We start from the raw sequence: 13,379 nt of genomic DNA on the forward strand, positions 1-13,379 counted from the left end.
TCTGAATGTTTCATCTTTGGACACCCCAGAGCACCTAACGCAGTGATCTGTACATAGTAGGCACTAATAAATGAAATAAAATCAATAAAAATCAACCCCCAGTTCAATAAGTGGCTCATTAACCAACCACAGGACATCATGAAAAAAAATATGCTTAGGTCCAAAGAGGTTGAAAATTTGAGAGTCTAAAATAAAAAAGAATTCTAGCAGCAAATGCAACCATGTACCAATAAGGATGATATGAAAAGATTAGTCTGGAGAAAGGATTTTTGCAGCAGAATCTGACAAATAAAGATTGTATGTTTTTTGTTTTGGGCTAACTTTAAAAAATATATATATTTTTATTGATTTCAGAGAGGAAGGGAGAGGGAGATAGAAACAATGATGAGAGAGAATCATTGATTGGCTGCCTCCCGCATATCCCACACTGGGTATCAAGCCCACAACCCAAGCATATGTGCTGACCCAGAATCAAAACATGACTTCCTGGTTTATATAGGTCGATGCTCAACCACGAACCACACTGGCTGGGATGGGCTAACTTTTTATGGCCACTCTAGGAATATCACAATATCCAAGAATAACTGGGCTGATATATGAACAGAGTTTGACAGATGGCAATGCTACCACTCTGCCTTCTAGCTGCTTCCAATTCCTCCAAAACATTACATGACAGTGTTGTAGAAATGTTTGTAATTCAGGAAAATACCAAGCTTAGAGTCCCATTCACTCTAAGAAATGCCATTTCTTTCCCCTCACTCTCCTTCAATTTCTCTCCACACTTATCATTGTAGCTTTCAAAAGCCTGGTTTTATGCTCTGTTTCTCTGAAGTCTCCCCTCACCTCTAATCCCCCATAGATGTGTCTATAGTTGCTACTTTGCATAATTTTCCATTTTTCTCCCACTATATTATAATTATTGGTCTCCTCTTCTAGACTGTAAATTGCTCCAGGCAACACCATACTCTGAATTCCCGGGATCTAGCTCAGTCCCTGTTTCCTAGCAGGCACTCAGGAATAGCTGAATGAATAAAATCTTTGGATTGGTGCCTCATGATTGTTGATAATGTATGCCAGGCTTCCTCTCTGTTATATCACAGTGCAGAAGGTTAAGTCTATTTTAAACACTTTTACTGTATTGTTTCTTTTGGACACTTCCTCCTTGGTCTTCTTCTGTCCTATTTTTAGAAAGGTTATTCCTTCATATAGCCACTCAAAGAGAAAAAGACGAGATAGAGCCGATAAGAATCAGACTGTTTTTTTTTTTTGTTTGTTTTTGTTTCCCTGTTGCAAAAAAGTCAGCTTTACCAATGATTTTGCTCTTAACACACATTTACTGTTGTCAATGGGACAAGTAATGATGACCATGGTCTAAGGATATTGTATCATCTACAATGCAGTGGTGAACAAACCTGGTCACTCACTTCAGTCGTCTGGGGAAAGGTTCAAAGTACTGCTGTCGAGACCAACTGGTGTGGCTCAGTGGTTGAGGGTCAACCGATGAACCAGGAGGTCTCAGTTCAATTCCCAGTCAGGGCACATACCCAGGTTTTGGGCTTGATCCCCAGTAGGGTACGTGCAGGAGGCAGCCGATCAATGATTCTCTCTCATTATTGATGATTCTATCTCTCCCTCTCCCTTCCTCTCTGAAATCAATAAAAATATATTACAAAAGTAAGAGTTCCTTCTTAAAAAAAAAAATAAAGTATTGCTGTCGAGGCCTCACTCTGACTCTTCTGAATTAGGATTCCCATGGGTGGGGCCTAGACGGTGGACATTCACTCCATGTGGGTGTGGGCATGCATCGCTGTATCACTGTATCCATGTGTGGGGACTTTTTCTTAAGATTTCAGAGCAACAGGTTTACATTGTAGTATTATAATGCAAATATACATACTATATAGTATAGTGGGGGAAATAAGATATTTCTAAAATATTAGACATCCTTTTCCTTATTCTACCCTCCATCTAGAACCTCTCAAAATTCTTTTGACTTCATTAAGCAGAGCAATTAGATGTATGTTTTGAAAGTTCCCTGGGAAATTCAGATGATCAGCGAGGTGGGTATTTGACATATATAAAAATACTGGCTTTCAACTCTGCCTGAACCCAGAATCTTTTAGAAAACAACACCAGACCAATTAAGGCAGAGCTCTAGCAGCGGATATCAGAAAACTTTTAAAAAATCATCTTAAGAGCCCTGGTCTGTTTGACTCAGAGGATAGAGCATCAGCCTGTAGACTGAAGGGGCCCTCGATTCTGGCTAAGGGTGCATGCCTGGGTTGCCAGCTTGATCCTCGGTAGGGGACGTGCAAGAGGCAGCTGATCAATGATTCTCTCTCATCATTGATGTTTCTATCTCTTTCTCCTCTCCTTTCCTCTCTGAAATCAATAAAAATAAGAAGTAAAAAGCATCCTAAGATGATTCTAATGAACAGAGTTAAGAACCACTTGTTTATGACCTTTAAGAGACAGAAAAAGACATATGAAAAAGACATAACAAATCATGAAGAAACATTTGAAAACAAAAGCCAATTATATACTTTTAGAAATAATAATAAATCAGTGACATGATTAAAGCCATATGAGATCCTTTTAAAAAAGTGATCTTTATAATATATGATATGCTAGAACATAACATAATAAATATAGTAAAGGTTAATATAAAATGCTTACTGAAAAGTACATGAAATAAATTTTGAAGAGGAATTTGAACTATAAAGGCCTGATTTAGCCGTAAAAATGGTGCTTTGAATTTGACATTTCAATTTAGGGAATTGGTTCTCAGGCCTGGCTGCACCTGGGAATCACCTGGGCAGCTCTAACTACCACTGATGCCTGACGACAGCCAGGGATTCTGATTTAATTGGCCTGAGCGGCAGGCAGGGATTGAGAGCTTAAACGCTCTCCACATGAGTCTAATGTGCAGCCAAGATTCAAAATCGCTGACTTAGCGGATGGCAGTATAAAAATCCACACTCACCCGTATGCCACACGTCAATTTTTTAGTATACGTATATTCCAAATATCGCAGGGGGCATGCTTACATTCAAATTTTATTCTTTATCTCAACTTTAACATGTTTTGCTAAATTGGGCAACTGTAACTGTAGGTTAGGAAGAGACAGAGCACAGAGGGGGTTCTCAAATATTTTTGAAGTGTTGGGACCCTGGCTGTACGCTCTGTCCTCCTTGAGATAACTGGTTGGCAGTGTAGAGACGTCTTAAGTGGGGAAAGAAAGGCCTGCTGGGAGGGGTCAGGACCGGAAAGGCGCAGAGCATATTATAATGAAAGGCTGTCCTTTTGGGGAACTTCTAATGCTCATCAGCAAAAATTAAATAATTAAAGGCTTGAAGGCTATCAATAACCACCTTATCAGAATAAGAGAGGCAAAGTAACCAAGGGACCAACACAAGGAGATTAAATGACCAGACTCTTATCTGACAGATAATGAGGTTCCAGAGTGGCGATTGAAATTATAAATCACCAAATTGTAAAACAAACCCTCCCATGAGAGAAAAGTCACTTCTGAGATGGCTTAAAGTGACACATCTTCTGGTAGGACCTCCAACAAAATTACTAGTGACACAAAAGAAAATGGATCTAGAGGTTTTTCCCACAGCTATAAGAGAAAAAAATGTAAAAATAGTTTAGAACATCTTTTATCATAGATTTCTAGACCTGAAAGTAATCTTGGAGATCATCCAATTTAAGTCCCCCACATTGTAGGTGAGAAAATGAACTCAACTACACTCACTTGGGTGTAAGTGACTTATCCAAAACTATTCTCAAAATGCAAAACTTGTTTCCTATTCAAAGTAGTTGTCAAATGTAAAAGGCACAGATATTTATAAATAAAAATTGTAACAATATCAAAATACTCATGAAGATGTAAAGTACAGCAGAGGGAATATAGTCAATAACATTGTACTGACTATGTAAGGTACCAGGTGGATACTAGACTTTTGTGGTGATCACGTCACATGGTGTACAAATGTCTAATCACTTGTTGTACACCTGAAATTAATAAAATATTGTATGTCAACTGTAATTGAAAAGTTAAAAATATTATAACAAAGCAGCAACATTTTAACTTCAAACTAAAGGCAAGAATTAGTTGCTTGGCAATAACGAAGATTCACTATGATTTTATGGAAGATGCTCCAAATTGGAGGTCAGGGTCAGGGTCTAGCCCTACTTCTGCATCTCAAGTTCTATGCTGTGATGACAGGGTTAAGTAGATCAGGAGTTCCATACTTGGAAACATGTCAGAATCACCTGGGGATCTTGAAACCACAGATTTCCAGGTCCTTACAAGATTCTGATTTAGTCATTCTGGAATCTGTATTTTTTAAAGCCCATGGGGTGCCGAAACCGGTTTGGCTCAATGGATAGAGCGTCGGTCTGCGGACTGAAAGGTCCCAGGTTCGATTCCGGTCAAGGGCATGTACATTGGCTGCGGGCACATCCCTGGTAGGGGGTGTGCAGGAGGCAGCTGGTCGATGATTCTCTCTCATCGATGTTTCTAGCTCTCTATCCCTCTCCCTTCCTCTCTGTAAAAAATCAATAAAATATATTTTAAAAAAAAAACATTAAAGCCCATGGGGTAAGACTGATGAACAACCTGTTGGGAAACCAGACTGTAAGCTCCATGGGAACAGAAACCCAGTCCTGTTGCTATCTGTACAGTGACTGCGAGGCAGAGCTCAGAAATGCTTGTTGAATGAATATGGAAAAATAACAGCCTCTCTGGGTCTTAGTTTCCTGGTCTTTAAATGGTATTTCCAGTGATAACATTCTGAGGGTAGTCTTTGGTAAGTTTGTTCAAAATGCCAATTAAATCTTTGTGCTTAAATTAGCTAGAATGGGTTCAGTTGTCTGAAACTAAGAAGTTTACACACACACACACACACACACACACACACACACACACACACATTCACACCAGTTTAATAATGTTTCTCTCTGTTTTAAGTTGGAAGGTGAGTATTATTCACTAAGAACTGGACATGTCAGTTAAGACATCTATCCATCTATTCAAAGTAATCAAGTTGCATATTTATAATTCTAATAATGCATATGTTAACCTTTTATTTATATTTTTAAAAATATATTTTTGTTGATTTCAGAGAGGAAGAGAGAGAAACATCAATGATGAGAGAGAATCATTGATCGGCTGCCTCCTGCATACCCCCTAATGGGGATGGAGCCTGCAACCTGGGCATTTGCCCTTGACCGGAATCGAACCTGGGACCCTTCAGTCTGCAAGCCGATGCTCTAACCATTGAGCAAAACCAACTAGGGCTATGTTAACCTTTTAAATCCAAGTATGCAGCACATGCCCAAACTTACTATATCTTTCACATAATCTACCTATGGGTGTCAGCATGAACAACCCACAAAAATAAAAGTTATTATAAACTTTTTCTACACTTCCCAGAGCAACAGAACATAAACGTTCCTATAATGAACATGGCATATAGAAAAGCTTTCATGAATTATAGTCCAGAAAATAAAGTTTTCACTTATGAAACCTTTTCCTGAAAAGCAATTTGTAAAAGCTGCTTCCTCTTCTCTATATTTCCGGCGTAACTAGAAATATATTATCTGCTTCTCCTTATAACAATCTCTGACTAACTGCAGTAGCGCAATATGTAGGAAGATCCAAAGGCCTTGAAATCTAAGCTGGTCCTAAATGTACACTGTAAGCTCTGTGAGGGCAGCACCATTGTCTCTGAACACCCAGCACAGAGCCCAGCATGCAGCAGGCTCCCAGACATTTGTTAACTGAGTGCTCTCTGTCTTTGAATGGTAGGGACCGAGGCTGCTGGAGTATTTAGCCTGGGGCTCTGCCATCCTTTACCTCTTATATCCTCCTCCTCCCCTTAAATTCCTCTGCTAAAGGACTATTAGATTAGTATCCAGAGGGGCAACATTGTCTGGTAGGCTTTGGTCTCAGAAGGACTGTGTGTGGCCTCTGCACCTGGCACTTAAGAGCTGTGAGTTTTTTTGCAAGGTCCATAAGCTTTCTGTCTCTTTGTTTGCTAATTTGTAAATGGCAGTTACCAGCGTAGGCTGTGGAGTCGCACAGACCTCAGTTCCAGTCCTGGTTCTGCCATTATGACAGGACGTAAGGCAAGTTACTTGCCTTTTCTAAGTAGGGTGACCATAAGTCCTGGTATTTGCTTGCTGTCCCCAGAGTAATTATTACTTCCAAATTTCCTGGATTAGAAAATAATTTACATTTCTCTCCTTCAGATTCTTTAGCTCTAACACTGAGATAAAAATAAACCTCCTTAGAGATCCGAGAGGAATAAATTAGAAAATGTTTCTACAGTACTTATTATGGGCCTGGCACCCAGTAAGTGTTCAATAAGTGTGTCTATTATTATTACTACTGTGGGCAGGGCACCTAATTTCCTTCAACCTTAGATTCCTCATTTGTAAATGGGAATAATAATGTTCCTTTATTTTCATTCAATTGTCTTTTTGATTCACCAGTGTATTCACATGGCTCAAAACTATATAAAAAGGATTAAAATGAAGTCTCACTTCCCCCATGGCTGGAGGCAACCATGGTGTCAGTTTCCAGTGTCTTTCCAGAGATATTTTTATACACGAGCAGATAGAAATATATCTTCTTCCCATGAATGGTAGCATAACTTAACACCATTCTACACCTGGTTTTTTTCACTTAACAATATTTCTTGGTGATCTTTCTATATCTCTACAAAAGAGCTTCCTCATTTTACTTTTTAACCAGTTGCATAGCAAGCTGTTGAATGCATGACCCCTAACTTGTCTCACCAGGCCTCACAGTGCTGCACTGAGGATTAATGTAAAATTATAAAGCACTGCTCCAGGCCTTGGGTCTCCATTTATTCGTTCATTCAATACTAATCTATGGACTCTCAACTTCCATGTTTGGCTGTAACATGAGAGTTGGCTACACTGAGAGACCAGTAAGCTATGGTACATGCCCTTAGAAAAGTTGTCACCTAATGTCTTTGCAGAAATTTACATCCTTTTACATCTGTTTCTCATAGGTGGGTGAAGGCATATGAAATGACAGAGCATACAGGGAAACAGAGAAAGTTTTGGGGCCAGGAGGAAGAGATTGTTGTCAAGGAAATACCAACATTTAGGAAATGAGACCAAGGGTCTTTTATATATAAATCATGTTACTTTTCCCCTTCTTATTATAAAAGTAATATATGAACACTAGGAAATTTGGAATATTTCCATTTCTCTCATGCATAAATGATACATATTAAATGTATATCATAAATGCATATATTTGTACATATATAATGTATATGTATACATGGCTCAGATACTGTCTTAATAGTTTTGCATTAAATTTTTTTACTTAACATTATATCATAAACATTTTCTATGTCAATGAAGAACTTCAGAAATATACTTTTTAATGGTTGCATTATAGTATATATAAAATGATGCAGTTAACCACCTTCCTTATTATTAGATGCTTAGCCTACCTACAAATTTTTGCTATTATAAGTGGGATTTTGTTTTTTGATCTGTGTGAATTTACATGTGTGATGTAATAAAAGCGAGTTCATTTTTAAACAACGTAAATGCCCACTTTACTGGGTAACTTACAAAGTGAGTACATAAAAACTACAAATTGACTTAAAATAATATGAATTGTAGACATTTATGTGAGTTTCTTATTTATACACAACAGTAGTTAAACGTAATTATTGTAGTTCCTGTTTATAGAGACTGTGAAATTAAAAAAACCACAGCCTCTAGGTAAAAACGATCCTCACTTTCAGATGCAGCCTCTGTGGCTCCCATGGAGCAGTAACAGCTGGGCTGGAACTGAGGTCTGCTCACTTCAGAAACCGTGCTCTTATGCTCTGCTGCCTCATTAACCGTGCCTGAGATTAATTATGTCAAAATGTTTATCTATTTTATCTAAATTAGGTTACTTCTAGGCATGTATTCCCCCTTGTCATGCCTTGTTTTTGAAGCATGGAGATCTTAACAAATGGAAGCAGGAGTAGAGGTCAAGGAAGGCTTCGGAGAGGATACTGGGTTTGAAGTGACTCTCCAATAATGGGTAGAAGGCAAAAGCCAGGGCCTGTGATTCTGCACAGCGAAATTAAGAGTAAAAATGGATAGGAAATGTCCACGGAATACCAAAAGCATTGTGCTTTGCGTGGTTACAGGAAATGAAGCTGCAGAGGTCGAAGAGGACCAGGTCTCAGGGGACCATAAAAGGTCCGGCTACAGGTTCCAATGTAAGCCATATGCTCCAGTCCTTTGACTATATCCCCATCCTCCTTTATCCTATATAGAACTGATCAAAGCCACCACGCCATGCAAAAATGATTCAGTTCCAATAAACTGAATCCCTTCCAGCACTAATTTGTTGTGACTCCATAAGTTGATAAATTACAGGATTTATTTTCCAACTAGGAACACTTGAAAGATCATTAATACACTTAAGATACGCCTCCAGGATTTTCTGTGGGGTAAAAAGCTCAATAATTCAAATTGGTGCTTAAGTTTGAATGACAGATATTTTAATAAGAAAAAGTTCTCTATGTGAAAATGGAAGAAGAACCTACTGGTTTACCAGTCATTTCTTTTTCTAAAATAGTAACTTTAGTCAAAATAATACTGATACAGTAAAATTGCAAATATTATGGAAGGGCTAATTGGAAAAATAAAGTTTTCCATTCCTTCTTTTCCCAAATTCTAGCTTTATTCCCTGAAGCAACCATTTTCTTCAAATCATTTTTGTTTTTAGTTCTTTAAGTGAGTTTATTTTTAACTCTAAATCAGCTATTAGTATTTTTGGTGGGACTTGTGTGTAACTGTTCTGTGCATTTAGTATCTTTGTACCTGATACCAAGTGCTCGTCATTTAGGCAAATCTTGAGGACTGAGAACTAGTTCTAAGTAATATAATTATATGGCTATTTTTTTTACTTATCAAATTTAGACATTATCTATGAATGCTTACCAAGAAAAATGAGTATTTAAGACTCCTTATTCCATACTATTTTTGCCAGATTATATTACTCTTTTATTTTCTTTACTTATGTAACCAATATAGGCTAATTCATTTTATCTGTTCTCTCCTGGAATTTTTATTAGACACATATTGGAGCTTTTCATTGTATCATTGTGTCTTTTAATCTCTGACATTTTTCATCTTTTAATCTCAATGGGTTGATTCCAGATAGTTTTCTCAGATTTGGTTTGAAGTTTACTAATCTATCCTTGCCTCTAATATGTTGTTTAGCTGGTACATAGATTTAAAAAGATTCAAATCTATATTTCTCATGTCTATATCTTCTTTTTGAAATATGCTGTTCTTTTTTTACAGTATACTATTTTTGCCTTTAGTTTTCTATACTTCTTATCCCTTTAATAATTTTTAACACACTTGATATTTTGTTCATATATTCCATTACTTTACATTCTTGGGTCTCTGATTCTTCTGTTTGTTTTGTTTGTTGATACTCCCTTATGGGGATTTGTAGATTTAAAAAACTGCGAGCTCATATTAAGTAAGGGGGGAGGGGAGGAAGTGGTGCACTGTCTCCTTGGCCTTGAGACCATGTCTTGTTTCCAGGTTTGAATGGTACAACCCACCCTCACACCCTAGGATCTGTATCCCACAGAGAAACTCGTATGGGCTGTGCTGAGTATGAACTTGCACTTATTGTCTTTTAAAACACTTTTCTGCACTCTGGTAGTCTTTATTTCAAAGTTAATTATTTATTTAAACATCTAACTGTGTTTTAGTCTTTATTTTTGTGTGTTTGCACTGGAGGGAATTTGTGTAAGTCAATTTAGTCCTCTGTGTTGTTAAAAGGCCCATTATTACAACTATGTGAATATTGTTCATTTCTGGTTCTATCTATATTTTTCTTGCAGCTCACTACTTGTCCTAATTTGTATAAATTTCTTTCTAAGTCTGGTGATACACATCTGTAAGTTTGGGAGTTAATTTAATTACACTTGGGGAGTTAAACTCTTTCTACCCTTATTTTGCTGGAGGACTTTCTTAGGTAATTGCTTCAGAAAGGGTACTTGGAAGTAAATGACCTGAGTCTTTGAATATCTGAAAATGTATTCATTTCACTCTTACATTTAATTGATAAATGTACTGGCAACAGAGTTTTAAGTTCAAAGTAATTTCCCTTATAATTTTAAAGGCACTACTCCAGGGTAGTTTAGTATCCAGTTTACTGATGGGAAGCCTTATGCCAATCTTAAGTAAGTGACTTTATTTTCCCTTTCAAAAGTGTAGCAGCCTCTCTGTATCTTTCACTCTGAAGTTTTGTAATGATTGTATTTCTGTATGGATTTTTACCCTCATTCACTTGATGGACCTTTTTTATATCATAATTTTCCTTAACAAGAGGTAATTTTTTCCTTGTATTTGTCAATTTCTTCCCTTCCATTTTCTTTGTTTTCTCTTTCTAGAGCTCCAACAGACTGGTGTTGGACTTACTGAGCTGCTTCTCATCTTTTCTAGCACATATATTCTCTATCTCTTTGACATTTGGTTGTGCATTTCAGGAGATTTCTTAAACGTTGTCTTTTAGCCCTTCTAAACAAATCATTTTTTATTTTAATAACCATTTAAAAAATTAAAGATATTTTGTCTGTTTTCTGTTTGCTCCTTAAAAGAATTCTGTTTTATTATATGGAGACAATGTCTTTTTAATCACTCTGAAGCTACTCATATTTTTTAAAAAAGTTGTTTTAAATGATATTCCCTCTATCACTAGTAACTTCTATTTTTTCCCCATGATTCTTCCTATGGAAGGCTATTCTTGGTTATATTTTTAAAATTAAAGATTCCGTTGACTTTTCTGGTTAATTGGTCTTGCTTTCCTCCATAAATCATGTATATAGTTTCCTTTTAAAAAAATATATTTTATTGATCTTTTACAGAGAGGAAGGGAGAGAGAATTAGAAACATCGATGAGAGAGAAGCATCGATCAGCTGCCTCCTGCACACTCCCTACTGGGGATGTGCCTGCAACCAAGGTACATGCCCTTGACCGGAATCGAACCTGGGACCCTTCAGTCCCCAGGCCGACAATTTATACAGTGAGCCAAACCAGCTAGGGCTAATTTTCTAGGATAAGATCCTTCCCTGAATGAAACGGTGATTACGAGACTTTTTGCACCTGTGGGCTCTGTTGACTTCCAGGTTGACTTTAGGGTGAGGAGGCCAGAGCTGGCTTTCAGGCCAGAGCCCACCACTTCCCAAATGCAAGAAAGAGAAAGAATTTACCTAAAACACCAAACTCATATTGGAAGCACTGGTTCACCTTAACCAATCCATAAGGACTTCCCATTGATTCTCTGCTTTCAGGCCCTGCGGCTCATGCCTGCTCTCTGTCCTTGCTCTGTGCTCAGAGCCTCTTTCTAGAGAGTCACCCCATTCCCATGGAGGTCCTTCTTGCACGAATTCTGGGTTCTGTCTCATCAGTAACTTTCCTCCAAACATTTTCCTCTCTCATTCTCTTTAGAGTTCTTCCTAGTCTTCGTAAAATGTTACAGTCAATTAAAAAGAGTTATAGGATAGAGAGAAGGCAAATGCTTTTGCTTAGTCTATCATGTTTAATCTTTGTCTTGTTATTTTTTTTTTCATTTTGTAAACTGGGAAGTTTGCGTGCTAAGTTTTATCAATTGAACACATTTTTAACATAAAATAGATATATGAAGAAGGATTTGAAAGCATTTGTCAAAAAATGGTAAACAGATTGTGGGTAATTTTATTATCTTTTTATTTATACTCTTTGTATTTCCACAGTAGACACCATTATTTTCATAATAAAAGTAAGTTTTAAGTGTGAATAAAGGGTACTTTTTTGTTATTCTCTTGGAGGAGGAGTCTGCAAACACAGGAGCCCCTTGGCATTTGAGAGGAGAGTGAGGGTTATGTTCAGAGACCTCGGAGAATCCCAGATTTCACTGAGAACACCATTGATTGAGAGATGAATGTAGGTGAGCTGCTTGACTGATGCAAGCTATCAGGTTTCTTTTTGTTACATGCTTCACATACAGCCCTAGGAGGCAAGTACTGTTTTCTTCACTGCCAATCAAGGCCCTTTCAGATTCACTTCCCATTTACAGTTGAAAACAAAAATGGGAAGAGACTACTGTAGGAATCATGCACCCATACCACCAACAAGGGCCAGGTAGGTAAAGACAATGATTGAAGTGAACCAGGTGAGTCTGTGCCAATCTAGAGAGCATGTGCCAAGCCCAAAGTGATCAGCTACTATTCAGCTCTCACTGAATGTTGGCTTCCAATTCTAAATGTTCTTTCTGTTGAGGTTCAATTTACATAGAGTGAACTGCACAGATCAGTGTATGTTTAATGAGTTTTGCCACACATTTTAGACTCCTATAAATAGAACGTTTTTATCATCCAGAGCTGTCTCCTGCATCCATACCCAGTCAATCCCTGCCACACCAAGTCAGATAACTTCACTTCTGATTTCTATCACCATAGATTAGTTTTGCCTATTCTAGAACTTCTTATAAATAGAACACCCAATTTTTAAGATAACTTGAAACTACATTTTTAAAGAAAACCTTTTTAAAAATATATTTTTAAAATTTATTTCAGAGAGGAAAGGAGAGGGAGAGACAGAGATAGAAACATCAATGATGAGAATCATTGATTGGCTGCCTCCTTGCACGCCCCACACTGGGGATTGAGCCCACAACATGGGCATCTGCCAGGCCTGGGAATCGAACCATGACCTCCTGGTTCAAAGGTTGAGGCTCAACCACTGAGCCACATCAGCCAGGTGAGGCCAACTTATTTTAAATATTACCCAACCAACTCTCCACTGTCTTCTTCCCAGCTTTATATTTCTCCATAGCACTCAGCACCATCTAACCTGCACTGTATTTTACTTCCTTATTTTCTGTATTCCTCCCTCCCTTCATAATACTTAAAGCTACATGAAAACAGGTACATAGTAGGACTTCATTAGACATTTGTTGAACAAATGAGTGCATCAAGGAAGAAAGGAAGGAAGAAATGAAAACCCCTGCTAGCTTTGGAGATGCTAGTTAAGAATGAACTAGTTAAGAAAATTTTATCATTTCTAATTATCTTCCAGCATTTAATTGTTTTGAGGCAGTAAAGATTTAAGGAGCAAACTAATGATAATCTTGAAGACCAGAACAACCCTGACTATACTTACTATCTTTAAAAATTAGATTTGTGGGAGGACAAATGCTTATATATAAACACATTACTGGGTATTTGATAATAATTAAGTTTTTCATTAGGTTTAAAGTTATGATGACAAAACCATCTTTTCCTAGTATATTTATTCCTACTTTAACTCATTTTTTTTTTTTTTA

This window comes from Eptesicus fuscus, chromosome 14, assembly GCF_027574615.1.
Source record: "Eptesicus fuscus isolate TK198812 chromosome 14, DD_ASM_mEF_20220401, whole genome shotgun sequence".
Classification (NCBI taxonomy): Eukaryota; Metazoa; Chordata; class Mammalia; order Chiroptera; family Vespertilionidae; genus Eptesicus; species Eptesicus fuscus.